The sequence below is a fragment of the Caloenas nicobarica genome, chromosome 3 (assembly GCF_036013445.1).
Source record: "Caloenas nicobarica isolate bCalNic1 chromosome 3, bCalNic1.hap1, whole genome shotgun sequence".
In the NCBI taxonomy this organism is placed as follows: Eukaryota; Metazoa; Chordata; class Aves; order Columbiformes; family Columbidae; genus Caloenas; species Caloenas nicobarica.
Window position 1 is genome coordinate 33,916,107 of NC_088247.1, and position 25,398 is coordinate 33,941,504.

General features: G+C 43.1%; 1 protein-coding gene across 3 annotated transcripts in view; it reads left to right on the plus strand.

The window, feature by feature from the left end:
• The first annotated feature begins 3,429 nt into the window (after positions 1-3,429).
• The window catches only part of MYO6 (myosin VI), a 119,950-nt gene continuing 97,981 nt past the window's right edge, over positions 3,430-25,398 (plus strand). For all 3 annotated transcript variants that reach the window (XM_065631287.1, XM_065631288.1, XM_065631289.1), the window contains exon 1: positions 3,430-3,508. The gene's annotated coding sequence lies outside the window, so the exon portion shown is untranslated. The remainder of the gene's footprint in view (positions 3,509-25,398) is intronic.

Here is a 25,398-nt window from a genome sequence, read left to right on the forward strand (position 1 = left end):
GACACAGTGTAATTACAACACATTCATATATATTTAGAGAATGCCAACAAAGCAATGTAAAGTAAATGAACTTCTGGCCTCCTTAAGTCATTGGCTGTGACTTAAGTCAGCGCCCATGGACATTTTTACAGGCCCAACTCTACCCATTACATGTGATGTGTAAAACAGTTGTAGCTATGTGTAATCCACAGGGGAAACCCTGCTAATACCAACATGATTTAAACACAAGCTTTCCATCTGAAGAGATGCATACAGTAAAGCCTTGTAGTCGATGTCAAACCTGATTTTTGCATTTAATATTTCATAATGAAGTCTAGGGAGCGAAACTTAACACTTGCGATACTAACCACTTGAGAACAACCATCTTGGGAGTGAAATTTCTAGCTGTGCAAATGCCTTTAACTTTTGGTATTTATATTGAATGGTCTAAATCTTGACTGACTGAATTATACATAAGAATTCACTTTCATAGAAATTTAAATAGCCGGGACATTGTATGAAATTCTTTGAAATGGAAACATCCATAATATTCTCCCAGGGTTTTCTGAGAAGTCACCTGGAGTCCTTTACCTGCTCATCCTTCCAAACCACCATTCAGCAGCTCTGATAAAATACAGTGGCTCAGACAATTAACATACATTTTTTTAAAATATGTGGGAACTTTAATGACAGAAACTGTTTACTATAAGCTGTAACAACCTGAATTCATATTAAAATATTCGATTTTAAGATCTAGGTGAACGAAACCACCTTTGACATCTGGAATATCGTCAGTTCTTTGCAGCAGAGCTACAGGAAAGAGGCACGCATGCACGTCGATAGCCCTTGTTAAAACGTCGTGCTGCGTTGTCTCAGGGATCCTTATGCCTTTGCCGTGCTCACAGGATTCCTGCTAGGCTGTCCAGAATGTTGCATTTGCACATTCAGGATGGTACTAATATATATTTCTTGTTTAAGATGCTCAGCACAACAGCCCCTCGTGGTCTGATGGGTACAGTGTGAACCTGCCTGAGTGACAGCTATGCCCACAAAGCTCACCTGAGCGCTGCACCTGGGAAGGGATGCTCCTCTGCCGCTGATTCCCCCGCCTGGCACACGGAGATGTGGGAGGAACGGGGCGATGCTCAAGGCTCTCCCTCCCAGCCCCCACTCGTGTCCATCCCTCATACAGCTATTAAACAAAAATCGATTGGTGTCTCCAGCCTAGACATGCTGTTCCTGGTGGTCTGAAAAGTCTCGGTTAAACTGAAACTACAAAGGTTGGTCCAGCTTTCCTAGGAATGAATGCCTGCCTCCTTATATACAGACAATGGGTACAGTAGAATATGTTTTGCCTTGTTTTCTATTTCCATCTTTTCCCTCCCCCTTTGCTTAGGTTCAAGTTCTGATGCTCAGATTTTACTTGCGAGTTTTCCTGTATTTTCCCAGGAGATTTACAGAATAGACGCTGCTGCATCTTGGGTTACTTTTGGATTTTCCACGGAGAAAAAAGGGGTGAGAGAGTAGAGACCCGTTCCTACTGATGAGGGGGTAGACTGTCAGACGGTGACATAGTGCTCAGCGCTGCTTGGCTTCCCTGGCACCAGGAAACTGACCGGCTTGTTTACACTGAAAATATTTTGTTGACCATTTCCTGACATTGTATCCTGTTTTGCTAACAGAGAGGGTTTTATCCAGTCAGCAAATTTACACTTTCATTTAGTTGTCCAGTCATTTTTTTCTTCCCAGATAGTAATTATCCTTATCTGTCTTTTATAAATAAAAGTAAGGCTGAACATACAAAGTCCTGCCCTGAAAGGTAATGCCAAAGAAAAAATCCCATTCTCTAGAAGTTATACAGTATTTTGATTTGTCCAAATTCTGAAACATTCCTGAATTACTTCAAGATGCAACTGTCAAATTCGCCTTGTTGCTTTGCGGGCATGTTGGACATTCTAAAAACCAAAACAAGCTCACGGGATGTTTCATGAGCTGTAGGAATGTTAATCGGGACACAGGATTTAACTCCACCTGTGCTCTGCCCAGGATGCAGGATTAGTCAGGTGCTTTGTGTACTCCCATTTTCCTTTCCACGTGTACGGCCACACCGATCCTTGACAGAAGCCTTGCCCTGGAGATGCCCTGGGCTTTCTCTTTATCCCCTAGAAGAGGCCAAGGCATTGTTTTGACTATCGTATCTACAGGGGTTGATATGGCTGGAAGAAAATATTTTGTTTAAAGTATTTATTAGCTAGTAGCTACGCTTACAATGTCCCTGGTGTTATCCAAACACTCAAAAAGGATGCAGTGAAGCACACCCTGTCTAAGGAAAGGTAGTTAGGGCTTCATGATTAAGGAAAAAAGAGATTTTTGAAGTGCGAACTGGTTTGTTTCCCTCTGTCAGCAAAATACACAGGAATTTTACGGCCATCAGGTGGAGAGGGAAAAGGCTTTGTGCATATACTCAGGGTCATTGTGCCACTCATGAAGTATTGCATGAAGAGAAGCAAAGTGTTTACAGGAAAGCTGACAAACCAGGCGGCGACGCTAGGAATGAATGCTTGTGAAGCTGAAGGACGGGGAGGTGACACAAAACTCCAGCATGGCTGGTCAGGGAGGGGTGGTTGTAGGCGTTGTCCGCGGCGTGACGCTGCGGCCAAGCATGATGCAACGCTCCCCAGTCGGACCGCTCTCTGGAGTCACACCAGCTCCGGGATGAACAGCCGGGTGCAGGCAGGTGAAGTGCAGCGGAGCAGCTGGGGAGGAGGTGGGACGGCAGGGCCAGTGCCTGTGCTGCCTCATGGGACCCGCAGGATCCGGGCGGACAGGGCTGGGGCAGGTGGACGCTGTTCTGCCATTGAGCAGTGGGTATGTCCATCGCTGCTCCTGCCCGTGTAAAATCCGCCTGGGGATGGGGCTGCGAGGGCAGGGACACCCCGGGGCCTGGCGGAGCCCAGGGGAAGGAACTGGGGCTTCAACAATTTCTGACTTCCAAGGCCACAGCAGGAGACCCGCCACCTACCCTGGACCTTTCTTCATGGGTTAACGGTTAATTGAAACACAGACAGCACAAAAACTGACCCTTGAGTCAGTGCACTGACCAAAGAAAAAGGAAAAAAAAACCCAACCTCTCCCAGAACAACCACGAGCCAGCTCCGAGCAAGGAGCGTCCCCAAACCAGCCCCCCCGAACAACAGCTCTGCTGCGGGAGGGCGAGACCCCGGGGTCGGGCTGCTCTGCCCGGCGCGGCCGCGGGGAGTCCCGGGGCGGGCGGCAGCCCGGGGCTCCCAGTCACGCAACGCCGCTGCGGAGCGCAGGCCGGCGGCCCCGGCTTCCCAGCTGCCGCCACCTCCCCCTCCCGCCGCCCTCGCCGGCGCAGCCCCCGCCCCCGGCCTGCCCCTGTGGCGCTGACGTCCCGGGCGGCCGGGCCGGGCCGGGCCGTGCCGGGCGGCGGGGGGCGGCGCAGAGCAGCGCAGCAGCCGCGGCGGCCGGGCTGGCAGGGGGACGCCGAGCGCAGCGGCAGCAGCAGGTAAGGGCGCGGCGCCGGGCGCCACAGCGGGCCCTTGGCCCCCTCGCCCCGTCCCGCCGCTCCTCTACATCTTCCTCCCACCCGGCTTGGGAGCGCGGGCGCTCCGGCCTGGCTGCGCCCTGCTGCCCCGGCGCCTCCCGCCCGGCCCCGAGGCGGCGCGGCCCGGCCCGCCGGCAGGTGCGATCGGTTCCCCGGCGCGGCGTTCGCCAGTGGCATCGTCGCGGGGAGCGGGGCTTTGCGGGGACAGGCGTCCTCTGGCTAGAAACGCGGGCTGCAGCGGTGGCTACTTCTCTAAGGGCTGCTGGGAGAGCGACGGGGCAGCGGGGACGCCGGGGAGGCAGCGCGGCTGTCCCCCCCGGTAGCTGTCACCTTGCGGGTCTCGGTAACGAGGGGAACGTGACCGCCGTCGGGCGCGGAGGGCGGCGGGTGCGCCCTGGCGGCGGCCGCGGGGCCTGGGGGCTCGGGCCGGGCCGGGGGCCGCGGGGGAGCGACCTGTTGGTGCGGGCAGCTGTACCCACACCTTCCCGGTTCCGTGCAACTGCAGTCCCAAGTGCTGCTGCTTTACTTTTTTAAGTTAACTGTCATGGGAATTTCTTTCCTGTTTGGTGTGGTTTATTTTTTTTTTCTTTTTTCTTCCCCCCCCCCCCCCCCCCCCTTAGTATCGTCCTCTGTAAGATGCCGCTCCCGCTGAGTTACAGCTGAGCTCCTCTTCTTGTTTCACATTTCACATTTCTGTGCTGATAGGATTGTCCTTGTCACGGAAAAGAAGTTTTTTTACAGCCTTGACCGGACAAACACAGTGTGACTGGTAGCGCAATTAAAATACAGCCCCTCTTGGCATGTCCCTTGTTGAAGTGCTTTTGCAGGCTGTATTTCTGGAGAGCCCTGCGTGTAAGCGTGATGTGCTATCAAAAACTGATACCCAGTTCATGTAACTTTTATTCTTTTCTGATTAGGAAAAGTTAAAAAGGTTTGTCCTATTAATGGGCCATCCCTTGAATACAGCTTGCAATGCAGCGTATTTATTGTTGGTGCTTGCCTGATAACTTCGCCCTCAGATTCCTAACTAGTAAATCCTAATGCCACCAGAAGCCCTTAAGATTGAGATAGCTAAATTAATAGATTACAGGTTGCATAAATGGATGGTTGCAACCTGTTACTTCATCTAAATATTGCTGATTGCTAGCCTTTTTTTACAGAGGTGGAGAGAAGTAGTTTGTCATGCCTTGCTTCCTGTCCTGCTCTCGGAAGGAAAAGACCTTTGAGGTGATCTAATTTCTTACAGTTCAGTTGGCATCGCCGGGCCGTGGAGCGGCCCATGAACTGGGTTCGCAGCCACCAGAGTACAAAGGTTGGCAACCGAACTGGGTCTTCCTTCTGTTATTAACGTGACAAATTAACAGAGGGTAGCGATGAACTCCAAAGTTAAAAGTCATCTGCGATTTTTCTTTTCAAGATAGAGGGGAATGCTAGGAAAAAAGCCTAATAACAATAGAAATGATTTAATGATTCAGCTTATTCTCGTGCAAATTTAAAAGTAAGTAAATGTGTTCTTGCAGTATTTGCTTAAATATCATAAAGCTGTGCTAATGTACAATTTAACTATGAAGTATATGGTTTATAAAATAACTGCAAAAAAGGTCTGAGTGTATAGTTGAGGTAGGAGACTAAATATTAAAATTGTTAGAGCAAAAGTCAGAAACTGTTGTGTTGTTGTTATTACTTAGAAATTAGGATTTAGCTTGACTGTAATTTTAGTGGATGTATTTTTAATGTGTATAAGTTAATAAATTGTTTAGTGATGGTGTAGTTATGCCTTGGAGTGTGAAACTATAAAGCCAGCAGAGTGCATATAAAGGCAGTAAAGTTTGCTGTGAGGCTTAATAGCTTTCTGCATTAAAACCATGTCAGTATTAGCTTGCAGAAATCGTAAGTAAGTTGAACTAATTTCCCCACCCCCATATTTCTAGCTTGAGCGGGTGTTCATGTATAATCTGCGCTAAGCACTGTGTCCTTCAGGATCTGGGATCGCCATGGGCCTTTGTTGTGATAGTGGTTCAGTATTTTGACCTATTAATCATAATGTTCTCATTAAGAAGGTGAAGTAGTGCTTCCTTGTGCCTGGTCTGCAGGGGTGGAGAATGCTCTGTGACCCAATGTAACCTTCGTATTCTCTTGGTATTTGATAACGCTTGTCTGAGGAAAACTTTTGAGGTTTTAGGCATTTTGACTGTTTTGTGAGTGGTGTGGTAAAGGTGAGTAGGGAGTAACATTTTATTGTCACTTTCAGTACAAAATATGGAAGCCTGAGATTAAGCTGACAGGTTCAAAACAAACAAAAGGGTTGTGTTTTGGTTTTGACCCAATGTGTAGTTAGTTAAGCCTTGGAAATCCTTTCTGAAGCATGTGGATATTGAAAGTTTACAGGGACTTGAAAAGCAACTGGACAAATTAATGGAAGAGAAATCTACTAAGGCTGGTGTGTACAGGGTACCTCCTGTAGCTCAGGGAGTCACTGAGCTGCACATGGAGCCTGGGAGAATATACTGGGATGTCATTTACCAAATCTTTATATTCACGTCAGGCACTGACTACTGCAGGCGGCTTACTGAAGACAACAGGCCTGCTGTCTGACCCACTGGGGCTGCTCTTAGAAAAATTATTTATTTGTCTGAAGTGTTTGGGAACAGCTGAGCCAAAGGGACCAGGCCTAGAGATGGCAACTCTGGGTGATTATGAGTTGTCATCAAACTGGGAAGTCAGCTTAAGTGATGCTGGGGGGCAGCTAGACTCATAGAATCTCCTGAGTTGGAAGGCACCCACAAAGATCATCGAGTTCAACTCCTGTCCCTGCATATGACAACTCCACAGTTGACATCATGTGCCTTAGGGTATTGTCCAGTCTCTTCTTGAACACTGTCAGGCTTGGGGCCATGACACCTCCTTGGGGAGCCTGTTCCAGCACTCCACCACCCTCCCTAGTGACTTTAGCAGCTCCTCATACGGCTTCCTCTCCAAACCCTTCACCAACTTCGTAGCCCTCTTCTGGACACTCTCCAGTAGCTTAATATCTTTTTTATCCTGTGGGGCCCAGAACTGCACACAGTGCTCCAGGTGAGGCCGCACCAGTGCAGAACAGAGCGGGACGATCACCTCCCTGCCCGGCTGGCCAATGCTATGCTTGATGCCCCCCAGGACATGGTTGGCCTTCTTGGCTGCCAGGGACACTGTTGGCTCATGTTCAATTTGCTGTTGATGTCAAGTTCTGGCACCTTTGCACTTTGGTGTTGTCATTTATGTCTTTGATCAACAGAATTATCACAAAGTCTGAAGGAGTCTGAGTGGGGGTTTCAGGCCTTATTTTTGATGCTGTGTTTTGGAGAACAAGAGGTTTTTGATAACTTTGATGGCTGTATTCAAGTCCAAGTTACGATTTTCAGGAAGGAGATCCCATAATACAGACAGGTAAGGTCAACTTGGCAGCAGTGCCATGGAAGCACATCTGAAGGTTATGGAGGATCACAATAAGCAGTGGGATGCAGTACTGTTGAAACTTATCATTTAACTTTTTTTACTAGTGAAGCTTATCAGAATAATGTGTTCAGTTTTGGTTATAGCCCTTTAAGAAAGATAAACGCAAACATTTCGATCTGGCAGAAATGGTCATCAAGGCTTAGGAATGGTTTGGAAAGCATCATCTACAGAGACCACGTGTGTTTGGAAAGTGTGGTCTACAAAGACTAGGCAAGCTCAGTTCCAGCAGAAAGAGGATGAGATGAGGGGACGAGAAGATGCCACAGTCTTAAAATTAGTGAGAAGTAGTCTTTGTCCTTCTGTCAGTGATGGTATTTAAAAAGATGAAACTAGCTTGTACTCAAGATTTTATGTAGTTCATAAAATCTGTTATGCTTTGGGGAAACTGGAACAAACTGAGGTTCGTCAATCTCCTTTTTGTGAAGGTTTTTGAAAGTCAGATAGGACTTGGGTTAAGGATATATTAAATACTTTTGCTCACGACTGTTTTACTTTTTTTCATGCAGGGTGTTGAACTTGGTTTCTTTAGATGCTTTCTGTGTTCTGGCTGGAGTTTATGTGGAAAAAGTAATTTTAGTGCTCAAAAGAAATACAACGACCAGCAAAACTGAAACATTCTAGGTCTCAAAAGAAATAAAGTTTTCTTTTGAGACCTAGAATGTTTCAGTATTGCTGGCCATCTGATGTTACAGCTTGCTGTTTTTGCTTTTTAAATAGTTAGTGTTGAGCCAAACTATTGCATTCGACAGCTATATGTTGTGGTTTAGGAGTGTAGCCCATAATCCCATAGGAAATGTAAGTGTAGGATCATACTGTGATTTAAACCAGGAAAATCAGAGGGATAAAACCTGAAGTATTCATCATCTACTATAGTATATACTGTGTGTGGTGTCATAACCTATGTCCAAATGTTGCAGCATCTTCTGAATTGCTTTTAAAGAGCTGACATCCTGTTTAAAAAGAAATCAGATGTCTCAGACTTGTTAAGTAGCGAATGTTTCTTCAGTTACCCTCATTTTGAATCAGTTTTTTAAAGTATGCCTGAGCAGATAAAAATGTTGTAACATTTTAACATAGCATACCATCTATTTATGTTTTTGCTTGGAATGACTGTGTTGTGTTTGTGGTAAATACTGGTGATTGAGACTTATGTTTCTGAAGTATGGATAGACACTATAATAATACAAAAAACACATGGAAAAGATAGAGTTTTTTGAATGTCTGTGGATGAAGCCATGTTTTTTTTCCCCAAATAACAGTTTTGCAAAGCTAAGTGTGGAGTATCAGCAGCCTTCATAGTTTTTCCTAAGATTTTGATGACACGAAAAAGACAGATAAATCTATGGGTTCTTTAATCTCTGGCAGAATGATTTCTGCAAGTAATGACCATACGTATTTAATAGTATGTATTCTATTGGAAAGAGCACCCTAGTTCTGTCTTTCAATAAGTGACTATCTTAGCTTAGCAACTAAAAAACAATTGTTTTTCCAAAGTGAGTTCTTGCTTTTTCTTTTGTTGAACAGCACGCACAAGTCTTAGTGAGGACCGGCTGATGGAACTGGGGCTGTTCAGCCTGGAGAAAAGGAGGCTGAGGGGAGACCTTATCGCTGTCTACAACTACCTGAAAGGAGGTTGTAGCATGGAGGGTGTTGGTCTCTTCTCCCACGTAGCAAGTGATAGGATGAGAGGAAATGGTCTCAAGTTGCGCCAGGGGAGGTTTAGATTGGATATTAGGAAAAAATTCTTCACAGAAAGGGTTGTCAGGCATTGGGACAGACTGCCCAGGGAAGTGGTGGAGTCACCGTCCCTGGAGGTGTTTAGAAGTCATTTAGATGAGGTTCTTAGGGATGTGGTATAGTGCTAGAGTTAGGTTGTGGTTGGACTTGATGATCCTGAGGGTCTCTTCCAACCAAAATGATTCTATGATTCTACAAACGGAGTGGAGGGTGATGGGGCTGGGAGGGCTGGTTCAGTTGGGTCCTGACTCTGTGCTACATGCTGCAGCTCAAAGCTAAAGCCTCTTGCCACCCAAGGACCACTGAGCATGGCCTCATGAGGGTGATTTGGGAGCCCCCACAGCACCATGAGTTTTTTCGGAGTGCCCAGGGGGTAAGTTGCAGCTGGGCGGCGTTTGCCCTGCAGACACGGTGCTGGCTGCAGCGCTGCCAGCTCAGCTGCACCTCTGGCAGTAGCACGGCGTGCACAAGTGCTCGGCTGCCGTGGGATGGTGTCTGTGCTGCCCTGACCATGTTGTGGGTCATACCCAGAGTTTATGGAACTCGTGAAGCTCTTCTGTCAAGCCGGGCGGGGTTTGTCAGCTGAATGATTCCCCTCACTCTGCAAGTGGTTAGATAAAGTGTAGTGCCTGCTTGCCCTGGAGAATGAGGGAAGGATGAGACACCTGGAGTTAAACCTTATTTTCCATGTGTGCTGCTGCTGCGGTGTTTGCCTGGCCACAGTGGTAAAGGCAGAACGGTGCCAGTCTCCAAACTGGGATCCATCCCCAGCAGTGCTGAACGGAGCTGTCGCAAGCACTGCTAGAGCTGGTGTGGCTGCATCTGGATGTGCATCTTCCAGGGCCCAGCCTGTGCTCAGAAAATTCGATAGAGAAATTCCCAGACTCTTCCATGGAAGTCTGAGTGGACGATGGATTTGTACATATTCAGCAAAATAACTTTTTTTACTTCAAATAAAAGAAAACTTATCTTTGCTTTTTGAAGCAACCTAACTTGAATGAGCTTGCTGAATTTATTTTGCACAGGGAGTTAAATGGACAATTAAATTAACAGTATTATTTACATATTGTGTAATTCTTTAGTTTCTTGAACAATCTTGTTTTCTTTGTAATGAACAATATTTAGCAGACTGATTTGAAATTTAGGGGAAAAAAATGAGAAGCAGGGAATGTAACAAAATCAGTGGTTTACAAAAATCTCTCTGATATCAGCAAGATCTGTGTCTATACTGGTAGCAATATCTTCTTCAATTATATGTAAGTGTTTTTATGGATCCTTCAGGCCTCACCTGATGTCATGTAAGTATTGCTATGTTTTGTATTTTCAGCAAGTCCAGCTTGTGATCTGTGTGGTCCAGAACTTGGTCCCCTGCATCTGCCATGCTCTCTTTGTTACGATTTTGGTCATCTCAGGTTCGTTCTTAGTGCCCTGGATCCAAAGCAACCTGACTAAAAGGAGATACTGTAAAAACTGTGTTTCAGAAGAAGCTGCCTGTGGGAGGGCAGCGTGTCCTTCTCCAGTTCTCTGGCACGACCCGTGAGTGAGGCCATGCCTGCGGCAGGGTGAGGACATCGCCTTCTGAGTCCCCATCCACGCTTTGCTCTTTCCTGATCCATACAAGCGCAGCCCATTCACACCTGCTTTACAGAGGCGGAGGTGACAGCAATAAAAATCTTTCACGAAATCCTCGGTGGCAAATATTGGCTATTTTGCTGCATCTTCCTTTTTCTCAGCTGGGTGAGCGCTGTTTGCATGCAGGCTGAACCTGCCCACCCTGGCCCTCTGCTTGTTTGAGACGACGCACTGGGGAGTTTTGGGAGGGGGATGCTCTGGAGCTGCTCTGCTGGTTCAAGGTTTAATGGTGTGTGGTAACCTCCTGTGCTGTTTGCCCTCTTTATGTGCTGCAACGTGTCCAGGACAAGGATCAAAGCATTCAGGAATGGAGAGACTAACGAATATTTTTAATAACTTCAATTTTAATGATTCTCTAGGTTTGCAGTTTTGTGGGTAGTTGGGCTGATGTAACTGCCTGCCAGCCCCTCAGAAGGAGGAAATCTTTCCTTTACACTCCCTTCCAAGCAGCATCGATGGCCACTGGGCTCTTCCACACCTCAGTGCAAACTGCTGGCTCTGCAGAAAGCAGCAAACCCATCACCTTTCCCATCTCCATATCCCTTCTGCAGAGGGATATAATGTGTTTCAGAGGTGATGCAATGGGGCAGCGGGAGCACGTAGTGGGGAGCAGAACCAAGGGGAGGCAAATGAGGAGTTCTCCCCTCTTAGGGTGGTAAGCTGTTACTCCTTCAGCTCACCCTCTCTCATGAAACTACAGCATTTTTTGCAGTTTCTTAGACCTGTGTAACCCTTCATTGCTTCTACCAAAAGGTACACAAATGCCTCCAGTAGCCCTGTTGCAGAGAGAAATGTGGACAAAAAGAGCGTACGTAGGGAATTTCAGTCATAGCAGTAGGACTGGAAAGGATTGTAGAAGATCACAGACTTCAGAGGGCTGTAATGTGGACTTTTATTACTGTGTAAAGATAAGAACACTTGGTTTAAGTACATGGGGTGGTTTTTATGTGGATGCTACAGGGTGCATGTTTCTCCTTCTCTTGTACTTGTTGGCTTGCCTTTCGATGAGCATGCTGCCAGGCCCATTTTCTCCTCTTCTTTTAATTTTTTTCCAAAAATAGACCTGCCAGCTGTGTCTTCATTGGTTGGAATACATGTGCATGTTGCATCATCACTTTATTGTCCTTATTTGTTCTTTTCTGGGGTCAAGCTATTTCTTGGAGACTTTAATGGTTTTTACATATTTCAGTAACTGATCTTCTTGTGGCCGTGGTTAAGAGCGTTGCTTCAAATTTCAAAGTTTTTGGGACACAGAAGAGAAATAGGCTTGTCTGTTGTTGTCTTGAATTGAAACTGTTGGGAACAAAGCATTTAACTGCAACTGTACAGGAAAAGCAGAAGTTTCAGAGATGGTGTGATGATCTTTATCTTTAGTTGTCATGCCATTAGGGTACTCTTGCATATTCTCAAGCATCTGAAATTAGTCACAGTCAGACACTCAATCTCCGATTATGTGGACCTTGAAATAGTGTTTGGTTCACTGCATGAATGTCATATATTAAAATATTTTTTCTTGGGGTGTTTGGAGACGTGTAGTTGAGGTTCTTAAAGACATGGTTTAGAGGTGGACTTGATAGTGCTGGGCTAATGGTTGCACTTGATGATCTTAAACATCTTTCCCAACCAAAATGATTTGATGATTCTGGGCTTTTGAAGAAGTAGTGTTACAACTTAGTATTTTTTTAGATTATTTATACGATAAAAATTTTGAGCTTTGGTTAGAAGGATGCTTTTTCAAATATGTTTTGTGTCATTCTGGTGGTAATCTGAAACAAATCTTCGATCTTTTTTTATGTTTTACTTTGAAGTTCTCCATCCTTTCAAAGAAGAACATTGTTTCTTACTAACCTAGCAGAGGAATCTTTGACATGAAGTCTCTTATCCTGTTATCACACTGTACAAGTCATGTCTTGCTCAAAGGTCAACACCCACAGAACATGTTTTTTGAAGTGCAGTGGACTAAGTAGCTGCTTTTCTTGTGACTGTAACAGTGTTTCCTATTGTAAATGAAAATATAGTCTTTCAATGATATGGCATCTGATGCTATAGGTACTTCTGTGTTACATGCTAAATTATATTTATATATATATTCAACACCAAAGCAGCAATGATAAATATAAATAAATAAGGTTGACCATATACTCTTATGGATTATTCTCTTTCAATTTTAATCCTTGCAGCCTTTTTGAATTTTTCATACATATATGTATTTTTTAGAATGTTATATCAGGTTTCTTTTAACTTGGAACTGAAAGTACTTTTTTTTTTAAAAAAAGAGATGTGTTGGTGTTCAGCTTCTTTGTTGATACAGAGTTTTGTCTCTGTTCATGTAGTAATCAGCCTAGCAGGGGTTTTAAGATATTAAGCTGGTTCATAGACTTTTTTTTTTTTTTAAATTGCCCTTTGCAGCTCCTGTTGCAAACCTTTCTTTTACGGTCCTAGAACTGTTACTGAGCTCTGTAGAAGGTTAACTTTTTTTATCCCTTAAAAAAAATGTGGTTGTATTATTTCCTGATCTATTAAACTAAGTTTTTAGTAAAAAATTGGGAATTCGAATGTGTTGTAAGTACTGAATGCTTGAGTGCATCAAATAGAAGTGGAAATTTGTGTGGTTTCAAAGAAACTGGCTATTTGAGATGGGTTGTTTTCTGCATGAATCCTGGTTTCTTTATGAATCCCTGTGGGAGGGAAGAGGGCGGACAAAGGCCACTTTATGCCGCTGGCGTGTTTGCTGAGTGACTCTGCTGCTTCAGCCCCAGGGAGGAGGTAGAAGCAGGGGAGAGAGAAACTAGCAGGAGGAGGAGGAGTAGCTTGAGGTGAGCTGCTTCTTGAGGAACACGTGAAGGCTGAAGGATGATGCCAAGGTGGGAAAAGCTGAGGAGCTGAGAGGACTGAAGGGACCCCAGTGGATTTAAGAGGAAACACTTGAAGATTGTAGTGGAAGAAAAATGCTGGTTTGACTGCTTGAAGGCGAGATAGGTTAGCATCAGGGGTTGCCCTTCCTACCATGCCTGGGCTGGACTTCAAAGCCATGTTTTCATCCTCGACTGAAAGATGCCACCTGATCCTCAACATGCTCAGGCACTGACCCCGGCTGTGCCTGCTGTGGGTGTCAGAAGACCACAAGGCCTCACAATTCAGGCTAAGTATCTCACCCCAAGACAGGCAAAGGTTTTGGAGTAACATCTGAAGGTGTGCTGAGGTGTGGTTAGTTGTAATTAATGAAAGCTAATTGGCTCATGTTTTCCTGGAATTTGATGCGTTCTCTCTAGCAGCCTCTGTTATTTCCATTGGTCATCTCGTTGGAAATGGCCAAGGAGTTTTGAGAGGATCCAGGTAAGACAGGAGCCTTCTCAAAAGGAGAAGACTTCTCAAAGCCTTCTCTACTGTACGTACTTCATGAAGAAATTTTAATGGGCAAGATACAGCTGTGCATGAGGCTTGTGTGGTTTGTTTTGTTTAGTTGGATCAGCTGCTCCATTTTAAATTTGTGGCCTGAGTTTGTGATGAACATCTTAAAGGCAGGCAGACCCACAGAACTCTAACCAGTAGTCTCCAGTCTGACAGTGAGGTAAGCACATCTGTGTGATAAATACAGGCTTTTTTTTCAAGTACTTAATTTTGCTTTTTTTTCAGGCCTTTGCTTAAGGAAAACCTGTGTAACTATCACACACCTGAAGATACAGGAGAGTCAAGTCACAAATGAAATAGTAGCAACATTTGCAGGAAAAATAATTTTAAGTTGTGAGGAATTAGCCCAGTGATCTTAGCAAGCATATAAGCAAAGTTTGGTCATTGGTGTGGAGGGCTGTTTGTTTTTGAAACTTATGTCTTAGCAGTCTTCAAGTTACTACTGTTGAAAAATAAGGTGGGATTTTTTTTCCGCTTTTTTTCTACCACATCGCCGCTCCTTTAAGCATCTCCTGCAAGTGTTTGGACTATGCTCAACTTTTAATATAAGCTAAAAGCTTATACTAGTACCTAGGGAACTTAGAATAGCTGAAGCACCTTCTCTGTAATTGTACCTCTGTCAAGGTCTTCACATATATTTCAGTACTAACAAGAAGAAAAGGTGGGAAAAGAATGAAGGTTTTTTTAAAAGATCTTCCTGCAGCTGATGGAGGATTTCCACTTTTTCGGGTACCGGGGCTCTTGTCCAAGGGCTCCCACCCAGCTGGGACAGGAATAGCTTGGTGTGGAGCTCAGGTCCTTCAGGCTATAGTGAGTCATATGTGGGATGGAGACCTTGGTTCCATGATAGCTGATAACACCTCTTCGCACTGTTGAATGTAATGGCAGTCAAATTTTGACCCAGATACATGTGATAGCATTCATTTGGAGTTCATCAGAGTGTAAAACATAGTGAATACTCTAGTAGATGTTGTTACCGTGTCACCTGGGTTGGCTTCCTGGGTTGCGTTGTGTCTTGCCCATTGTTCATCTGCCTGGATCACTCTGAGATCCAGGCTGCAGCGAAGGTGTGGTCTGGATCCTTGGTGCTTGAGTGCAGGTATTTGTGGGCGGCTTCACAAGGTGGCTCCCTCTGAATCAGACTTCTGTTTTCAGGATTAGCTGCTGCCCTTAAAGAAGCCCTGAGTAAGCGCTATTCCCAGGCCTTTTCTGCCTTTTTTCCCCCTTTTTTCTTTTACTTTACTACTTCCAGGATATCCTGCCTTTTGTGTTTCACAACTTGCTGGAAATGAGAAGGATTTGCATGGCGTCAGCCTTACAAATAAGCATGCAGCTTTTCATGCTCTTCATGGACGGCATATATCAAGATAGATTGCAAATGGAGTTTGTACAATAGAGCAAGTAAAACTGGCTGCATCAGGATGGTTTTCTGAGGATGAAAGAGATGCTGGTTTTTGTTTTACTTGGCAGCCAGGCTTGGTGTCTAGTGAGAAGGGTAGTGGAGAGATGCAGAGCAGAACGTCTAATGGAAGCAGAACTTAAGGATTGGAAAGAGAGTTTTAATCAAAATCCGTATTTTTTTCCTCTACTCTGTCTTGTTGAGGATGACCAATATCATACCAGTAAGTGCTGGATTTGGGATGGCTGTCATTACTTAGAAGCTGTCACCCTACAATTACTCCTGCTCATCAGCTTGAGGTTGGGAGAGTGACGTGGAGCACACGTTTGCTGTGGGGAACGCTCCGCTCCGGGCAGGCTTTCCTCACGTGTGTCCAGCACAGCCTGGGAAGCCCTGCAGTGGAACGTGCTTCCTCCCCATCCAAATCAGCAGGAAGGAGTATTTTTTGTTGTTGTAGACCACTGTGGGTTGCTGCTCCGCTTAGGACTCCTTTGAAAACTCACCGCCATCCTTGCACTGGATGATATCACGCTGATCTTGTTCTAGGTCAGCAGAAGCACCTTGTCGCCATGCCAAGAGCATCCTAACAGAGAAACCCCTATGCCTTTTGCTGCCCACAGTCTGTGTGGATTCACTAAATTCCTAGACTGGAGCAGCAATCTGTTTTCCTGCTTTGGGAAGAATGGAACTGCGGGGAATACTTCTGTGTTGAGCTGGAAATCTATTTTAGAAGCTAATTTTAGCTGTAGCTTAATGTGTAAGGGGGAGGAAGTTTAGAGTAGAAGGACTTGAGAAGGATGTAAGTACCAGAGGTACAAAATTATTAATGCTGGTGCTGACCAGGGTGACGTAGGGAAAGCACGATCTGGAACAGTGACTGCGGACATGCTGAACGAAGGAGGCTGAGAAGATGTGGTTCATCTTCCAGGCTGGGCTCAGAGACAAAACCACGGTGCAGGACTAGCACAGTTCGCTAGCACTATGCGGAGCTCCTGGTGTTCCCCAAACTCAAAAGCAGTCCAGAGCGTTTCAAGGAGTTTTTCTTACCCGTAATGGCATCAGTTGTGATTTTCTAGGATGTCACATTTTCTACTGGCACATTTTCCCATAAATATTTTCAGTGATCCTGCCATGTCTGTGTTTTTTGACTTGCTGATAACTGACAGTTTTAACAACAGATGTGAGTTTCTCTTTAGAAAGCAAAGAGAAACTTCAGAGTTTACCTTCAGAGAGCAAAAAAGCATTTTGGAGCTGGGAGAAGAGATAAACTATGGGATACCTAGAGAAAGGGGGGAAACTGAGTGCCAAAGAAGATGAAAATCATTCACTGCAGTCAAGGTCTATCTTTTGTTGTACTGCTACAGAGCAGGCCAGGCAAAAAAATAAGTCCTCTGTCCTAAACCTCCCTTCCCTTATGTTTTTTCAGTATAAAACTCTTGAAAGAGACCTGCAGCCTTTTAGAGCACTTCTGGGTGGCTCAGTATTTGTCTCCAAAGCCCCACGTGGTGTATTAGGGTTTCCTATGCTGCTGTCACAGGGGCCGCTCTGGGTACGATTCCAGAATGATGTCAGAAGGGTCATCACACAGCATAAGCTTCTGGATGCTTGAAGAAATTAGTTAAATTACAGCATCCACTAAAACTTGAATGAGTTTTGTAGAGTAGAAGCCGAAAGAACAAATACTTCTTGAATAAACTTTGAAATATGCTTGTGCTTCTCTGTTGTGCTCTTAAACTTGGACGTCAGCAGATTTTGCTAACTTGTCACTTCTAAAAAAAAAAAAAAAGTATTTGTTATCTCTTAATAGACCAGATGCAGTGGTATTTTTCTTTTAGCAAAATTAGATTTGTATCCTTCACAGGTCATAACACTGGGAGGTTAACCAGCATGGCCCACCCTTGTCTGTGAGGGGAGTGCAGGAACCAGCTATTGCTGGTTGTGCAGGTGTTTGAGAAGGCGTTTGATTGATTTCTTATTCCCAGGTTATTTGCGTTATTCAAGAAGCATGTGTATTTTCTTTAAGTTCATCAGGATAAATCATTATAGCTAACAAGTTCTTTTTATTAGTTACCAAAATAAAGCAGAAACTGTGGAAGATGTGAATTTCCTTTTAACAGAGCATTGGTACTGAAATGCAATGTCAGGTTGATGTTTAATATTAGTAATTTTCTTTCTGTTTAGCTAGAAAGAAATGTTGTCTGCTTTTGTTTTTTTGGGGTATACTGTGGCCAAAATGCACTCCAGGTTTAAATATAGTCTTCTGAATGATAGTCTAGTGCTTCTTTTAAATATCCTCTATTATTTTAATATAAATAATAAGATAATTCTTCAGACCCTCTGTCCTTCAGTCAATAAAAGGAAATGTGTATGTCCCTGTAATTGTATGCTATTGTGGAGGGTGGAACATGAGTCTTCCTCAAGAGAGGTGGAGTCTCCAGTAACACAGTGTGACAAAGGTACTGATTCATCTGTTGATGCGTTTTGCAAAATGGGACTGTGGGTTGGGTTTGTTTTTTGTTTTGTTTTTAATTCAATAGGTTATGAGTTGTATCAATGGCCTTCTTTGTACTACCATCTTACTCTTTTTAAACTTGATTATTCTTGACTTCTCGCCTCAAGACTTCATATAGGTCTCTAGAAGGTGAATGAACCCCATGTATTTATTGTGTTCTCTGTCTTGGCACCAAACAAAGGAATTGGGCTTTTCTGGATTCCTGAGGAAGTGCCTGACTGGAATTAACCTTCTGGGTTAGTCAGATTTATCTGTATTCTACATGTGATTTTTTTTCTTACGCTGTGTTTTGAATCTCTTCTAAGATAATCTTAGAAGCTCTCTAATCATATGATATTGTAAGACAACTATACTCACAAGTGTTTAGTTTTGTACTTCCTGTGAATAATTCCAAACCAAAACTCATATCTGAGGAAGATTTTTACTCCAAAGAGGAAATATTGGAAACCTGTGAGGGGTTTGGTATTAACACGCCTCCCCACCCCTCCAAGAGGATGCTCGGATCCTTCAACAATGTGAAGATATATCCATCATGAGAGATTTGAAATAGTTCTATTCACAAGGAGGAGTTTGCATTGACCATATCTGTCTTTCCTGTAGAATTTCTTGATCACTATAATTTAAGCTCCTATGGAGCTCAAATTTTGTACGAATATACAAAGAAGATATATTGACTATGTGCATGTACAACAGAGAATATATTTGCTGCCACGTAGGAAGTGCTGAAGACCTCCAGACCGGAGTCCCAAATAGAGTGCTTGAGTGAACTTGAGCTGGAGCGTTGTAGAGCAGAAGTTCAGAAAGCTGAAGAAGATACTTTGTAAAACCCTGCACAAGGGAATCATCACGTTCTTTTCCTGTGAGTCCATTAATAATGAGTTCCACAAGATCACACAGTCTTTCTTTCAATAGCAGCACAGCCTCTTCTGCATCTCGGATCAATCGGTTTGGTTTAGAATTGTATTTTTCGTCCTTCAAAACTAGCAGCATGTTAGTTTTCCTGCAAAAAAATCAGACTGTTTTGTGGTTTACTGTTTGACAATCAGCACTGAGGGTCTTGCTTGTGATCACAAATGCATTAATTAAATGTTTCTGTCATTGTGACTTAGTGCCTATTTGAACTGTTTCCCAGCCCTTTTGATTAACATTGTTGAAGTTTCTGAGTACTTGCAATATCTGCAAATGCTGAAACCAGCCAGGAATCGACTCTCAAGTGTTTCTGGCAAAAGGCACAAGCACTTACCTTGGCTATGTCTGTATATGTTCTGAAAAATAAATGAAAAAGGCAGCTGCTTTGCAGACTGGGTGTGATGTCTTGCAAATCAGGCTGAGAAATATTGAACTGGGAAGGAAAAAAGAAGTAGCCCTGATTTAAAATCTGTGTTGTTGGTAATACTTAAAGGTAATTCTACACAATATTTTCAAAATTATTGCCTTTGTGTTTAAAATAATGCCTGTTTATAGTCTGTGTAGCGTCTGTTTCCAGTGCTTGTGTATTACAGCTTTTTCTGCTAGATTGAGTAACTCTGTAGTCAGTTTTCAATATAAATATTGTACATATTTATCCTGTGATTATGTAATCCTTATCCTTTTTTGTTTGGAAAAGCGTTTGTTTAAGACTTCAAGCAATTTCTGTGTGGCTGGTACTCAGTATATAAAGGAATGTTGAGATGATGTGCAAGAAGAAAATGTTTTGCCTTGGCCTTGGAAGAACAAGGGGATGTGTCTTCAAGCTTAGAAATTAGTAATAATCTATTTTTAAATGTGGAGGATTTTGAAACTATTCAGTTAGATTGGGCTAGAATTGGAGGAAGGCTTTAAAGGTGCTGCTCGTGATCACAGGTGTTTGAATTAAAAGAAAAAAGTATAAGAAGATTTAAGTATCTTTGAAGCACGCTTAAGAATTATTTCACATTATCCTCTTCTCTAATTGATTAACTGGATAATAGGTTTAAATGTGCCAAATAACAAAACCCATGGATTTTATAGCAACTGATCTAAATTGATCTAATTAAGTTTGTTTTTTCCTCTTGTCTCACCTGGGTGCATCCTAATAATGTATAGCGGGTTGAATTAAATTGGGTTGCACCTGTTTCTTGGCAATGATGTTGGGAAAATTAGAAATTTCTTCAAGAATATTAATTAAATAAAAGTACTAAGTACAAATGGCTGTTCAGTGCATTTCTGCTCCACCTACACCTGGTCTTTCTCACTCATTTAGGCAATTCCATTTGATTACCTTTCTTGATGGTCTCCATATCGAGCATATCGACTGCACTTTGTATGTGTAGATGTGTAGCTGATACATGATTTGAACCTGTGATGTCAGCTGCGATGTCAGTTTTGCTCATTACTTTGTAAAAATAATTTAGTCTTTTTGATTTCTGAAGTTTCCATGGGGTGTCTGGGTTCTGCAGAAATTTGACATCTGTGGGGTCTTTGGAATAGTATTTTTTCTTAATCCCTTTTTGGGGACTGCCAAACCAGCAGTTAAAAATAACTGTTCTACAAGAGCGTTACTTAAATCCTCAAGGTCATATTGGCCAAATCTCTGTGATCCCCATGAAGTGCCTGACTTTTACAGCTGGGAATGTGATGTCAACCATCCTTGACATCAGATAGCTCAAAGAAATGCTGGTAATCAATTCCAGAAGCTCCGCACACCTGAACTCAAGCTGAGTTCAGGCCATGCTGAGGCCATGTTTGTGTGCATTTTGAGATTTTTTTGTAAAATGTTGCAGGTAACGTCAGCTGGGGGAGATGAGAAAACCTGCTGACTTTTTAGAAATATTGAAGAAAATCTTCAAAGCTGTGGGAAAACCATTAGGTTTAGAAAGGTCTGAGTTTTTAACCTGAATTGTTAAGAAAATAACATTAGTTAATGTTTCGGGTATTCTCTATTTTTGCATCTAATATTTCACTTTTAGTAAAGGGAAACTTCTATATCTAATACAGGATCATATGTTAAAAATGAATAAAGTTAGTCTGCTTGAACTGTGAATTACAAGTGGACTCATTTCTGTGCCTTAGAAAAGGCAGACATTTGGTCTATATTCTTTCTTTTTGACTGGATCCTTCGCACCTATGCACATATTTTCAGGGATCTGAAGAGCCAGCATAACAACTTGCTTTTGCCTCAAGGAGGAGTTTCTGCTCTCACCTCTGTCTTCTCATGGATATATTACGGATAATACTTTATACTTCTACCTTATGCTGTCAGTGGACCTCACCCATCCTCTTTTTGAACTGGGAGGAATTACTTAAGTGGATTAAACTATGCACTTGGCAGAGATATTTTTCTGCAGGCGCTGGGGCTGGTACTGCCTGAGAGGGGAGGAGGGGATGGAGAAACGAGAAACACGACTTTTGTCCTTGGGGCAGTGAGCTGTTAATTACCTCCCCTGCTTTTTTGGGGGTGTTTTTTCGGAAGCTCTTCTCTAAGTCACAAAATGTTCTGGATACTTCTTGGTAGTTTCCTAGTTGATTGTGAGTGGAGCTTTACACAGTGAGTAAGGGGGCTGAGCTGTCCTGACAGAGGAGAAAGAGGCTGGTTGTGGTGTTATTTTCGAGGGGATCTGTGGTTTGTGGGGAAGAGTAACATTTCACTGATCTTGTGTTTTGGAATTTTAAACTTCTGTGTAGGAGCCTTGTATGCTCTCCTCAAGGGTATTTTTAATAATGTCTTTCAGTGTGTTTTTAAAACAATTCGGATTTACATTTTATATATTGCCCATAAATGAAAGAAAAGTTTACTTTTTATACTGTGATGTTGGAACACGAGCAGAAATTTCGATACGTGATTAGATCTGCACAACTGCAAATGTTAGCTGTGCTTTTGGCTTAAAGCCCTAATTCAAATCTCTCCTGTCTGACAAGCATTGGGAAGATTAATCTTCTCCGGAGAGAGGAATCCATACCCCAGTTTTAGACACAACACGATGATTACAGTTCTTTTCAGGTTGAATAAGCATGAGCCTTTGTTCGGGAGAGCTGAACAGGGTTATATGTCGGAACATGCAGGAACAGGAATTACTCACATTCCTATTGCTGCTGCTTCCAGGCTTCCAGTCAGCAGCATCATCTGATGAGGGGCTGGTGGTAAGTTACCAGCTGAGCCTATGAGCGACATTTTGCTTTGAGACAGACCTGATGTCTGATGAGATGCCCATACTTTTGGGTGTCCCCCCACAGGCGGGGCGAGCGCTGCTTGTGAGTGCCCATGGGGGAGCTGGGGAGAGGTCTTGGGACAATTTAGAGGGTACTAAAGGTGCTTTTAGTCACGCTTTGTTTTTAGAGAGCTACAATTAGATAAGCTCTGAAGGGAGAATCTCAGTCTAGCTGGTGCGTGAACTCTTTTTTTTTTTTTTAAAAGAAGCAAACATTTGAAGTCTTGAACTTTGGAGATCTAAAGCAAAATCTTTGTAGTAGCAATAGTCTGTCCTTGGGGAGGGAAGAAGGAAAATAACAGCTTAAATTATTAAAAAAAAAAGTCATGAGAAACTGTCTTTGCCTTATTTTAATGCCTTTTTTGCTGGTTAAGTAATGCTGTATGGTTGATAGCTGTATGTTATATGATCACTGATGCTCAGTGTTAAAGAATAAAGCTTAGATTAAAATGACGGTAAAGTTGAAGATAAGGTGCAGGTAAAAAAGGGGAAAAAATGCCTTAAACTGGCCTGTGACTGTTAGAGCAACTGTCTGCAATTTCTGTCTTTTCCTGTGCCAGGAACCATCAGCAGCTGGATGAAGAATGAGTAGAGGTCGATCTCCGATAGTGTTTTAGTTCATCTGAGGAGTTTTCTCTTGTGGTGAACCCCCTGGTTGTCTGCACTTACTGCGCTGTAGGTCCAGGCACCAAACTGGATCCCATTTGGATGAAACCAGAGTGGAAGATGCTACTTAGAAAAACACCTGATGTTCTTCAGCTGTGAATGGATATTCAGTCTGAGGGACCAGAGTAGAGATACTTGGTACGGAGTTAGAATTAGTAAAACCCTCAAAATGTGTGTAGTATGGGCACTGGCCCCTCAGTGCTGCTGGTTTGCTCCTGTTGTACTGTGTTACTTGCTAACATAGATGTATCCATCGAGTTTAACATTTATGTTTTCAGTTTGTGTTGGGACAGATAATGACTTGGAAAAAAAAATCTGTGAATAATATACCCTCCATTTCTGAAATTCTCCTTTTATTGAAATAAAGGAGATTATTCAAATCTTTGCAATTAGTGCAGAAATTAAAAAAAAAAAAATCTAAACCAGAAATATCTAAAATTGACTGTACAGGACTTCTATAAGACATCTTTGGTTTTGAAAACATAATACTTTAATTTGTTTTACCCTACAATGTGTGCAGTTTAATTCAGAATATTGTAGGAAGGCCTAAAAAGCAACAAAATGTAAGATAAGTGTTACTTGGAGTTGATGTAATAAGATCCTAGCCCCACAGTGATGTTAAATTCTGGAATATTTATTAAAGAAAGGAAAATGAAATGAAAACTAAGTATTCATGTAATTGAAGGAGGAAAAGGAAAAAGTGGTCATGATGATTCCCATATCTTTTTATGAAGCAGAGAGCTAGCTTCACTCTGTCATCAGATCTTAGATCCACTATCCCCTTAGAAGTCTCTAAGAGTCAGATTATCATCGGATGGATGTGTCTTGGACATCTAGATTGACACTATTCCAGTTGATCTAAATGAAGACTGCGTGGGGGCAGAACTTGGTGACCTGGTGGTGTTCCTTAGACAGGTTTCTTAACCTCTGGAGATGTGCTCTTTGTATAAAGTACTGTGCATAGTCTGAAATGAAGGCTCAAGGGCCATGGATAGATGCTTTCATCTTTGAGCTGCCAAGTCCATTTGGGAACTGGCAGTGGCAGCATGACAGTGCTCATTCTCCCAAGATTTTTTTTTTCCCAGCTATAATTGCTCAGGAAGTTTTGAATTTAAAAACACCTGAGCCATATTTTGTGGCTGAATTTATGACCTGACTAAAAGCTTTCCTTGACTCCACTTCTGGCCTCCTTGCCAAAATAAATAGGCTTGTTCTTAGCATGTGACTGTGGTGGTTTGTCCTCTGCATGAGCTTCTGTACAGAATTTGTAATTATGATTAAGGGTTGGTCCTGGTAGCCGTGAGTCCGCATATGTTATTTTCAGTTTAATTTCATATCAGATTTATTGAGACCGCGTGTGACTGTGGTTTCTGTGCTTGAGTACAGTTCCCAGCCTCAGGGATGGTTCTCTTGTCTGTGAAGAGACAGTGTGTTCACTGTATCGCCTGCACCATGGGACCTGGTATTGAAAGCCTTAAAGCTACCCCAGATTTCTTCTGAAAGATGGGTTTGGCCAATCCTGGTGTCTCTTGTACAGATCTTATAATAGTTGGACAGAAAATTAATAATGGTTTTCTTTGTGGTAATGCTGGTTGTTAATTTCTAGTCACTGTTGCCTTTAGCAGAATCTTTTGAGCAAGGATGCGCTTTCTTGCATCATTCCTGTTAAATTAATAAATAGCATTTTATATATGATGGGGAGTAGTGTTCAGATGATGTATCTTAGGCTTTTAAATGAGTCAATAAAAGACAGTTGGACTTTGATCTCAATCTTCTTCCTTAGATCTTCTAACCGTTTTCTGAACAAGAAGTGAACGTGATGTTCTTGAGCTGGATTCCTACAACTCGTGTTCCGTAAAGTATGGAGCTATGGGAGCTGTATCAGTCACTTTCTGCGGCTCCCGGAGACACTGAATCAGCGGTAAGCAAAACAGCTCGTCTGGCAGGAGTACCTTTGTGTTAGGCTGTGGCTAAATCTGAGCAAAGATTAGCTGTGGTCCAGAGTCCTTAAACTGTGTGACTGTACCAAGGCTGGGGAAAGCCCAGGGCTTTCTCTAAACCTTGTAGAGAGCTAGTGTCTTGCCAAAAATGGAGAAAGTTGAGCTGTAGTCAGGATGTGGCAAATGTGGAAGTTGTTATGGTCTGCAGTTTTCCCTGCTAAGAGCAGATATTTTCTGATTTCTGCTGTTCAGATGCTTAGCCTTTACAGCACTTTGCCTTTTGTGAAAATACGAACTCTTCTGGAATAGTACAAGAATTAAAGGTTATTTTAGAATCACAGAATGGTTTGGTTTGGAAGAAGCCTTTAAAGACCATCTAATCCAACCCCTCTGCTGCAGGCAGTGACCTCTGTCACTAGATCAAGTTGCTCAAAGCTCCATCCAACCTGATCTTGAATGTTTCCAGGGATGGGGCATCCACAGCTTCTCTGGGCAGCCTGTTTCAGTGTCCTACCACCCTCTTTGTAAAGAATTTCTTATGTCAAATCCGAATCTACCCTATTTCAGTTTAAACCTGTCCTGTTACTACAGGCCTTGGTAGAAAGTCTCTTTCCATCTTTCTTACAAGCCTCATTTATATATGGAAAGGCTGCAATAAGGTCTCTCTGGAGCCTTCTTTTCTTCAGGCTGAACAACCACAACTCTCTCAGCCTTTCTTCATAGGACTAGTGTTCCCTCCCTCTCGCCACTTTTGTAGGTTTTAGGTGGATTTTATTCTTAAAGCATACATTCCAGATCTTTTTTTTGAGGTTGAGATAGCGTAAATGATCTCTTTGCAATTACTGTCTTTCATTGTAATTACTATTTTCTTGCATCATAGTAACAGACCCATT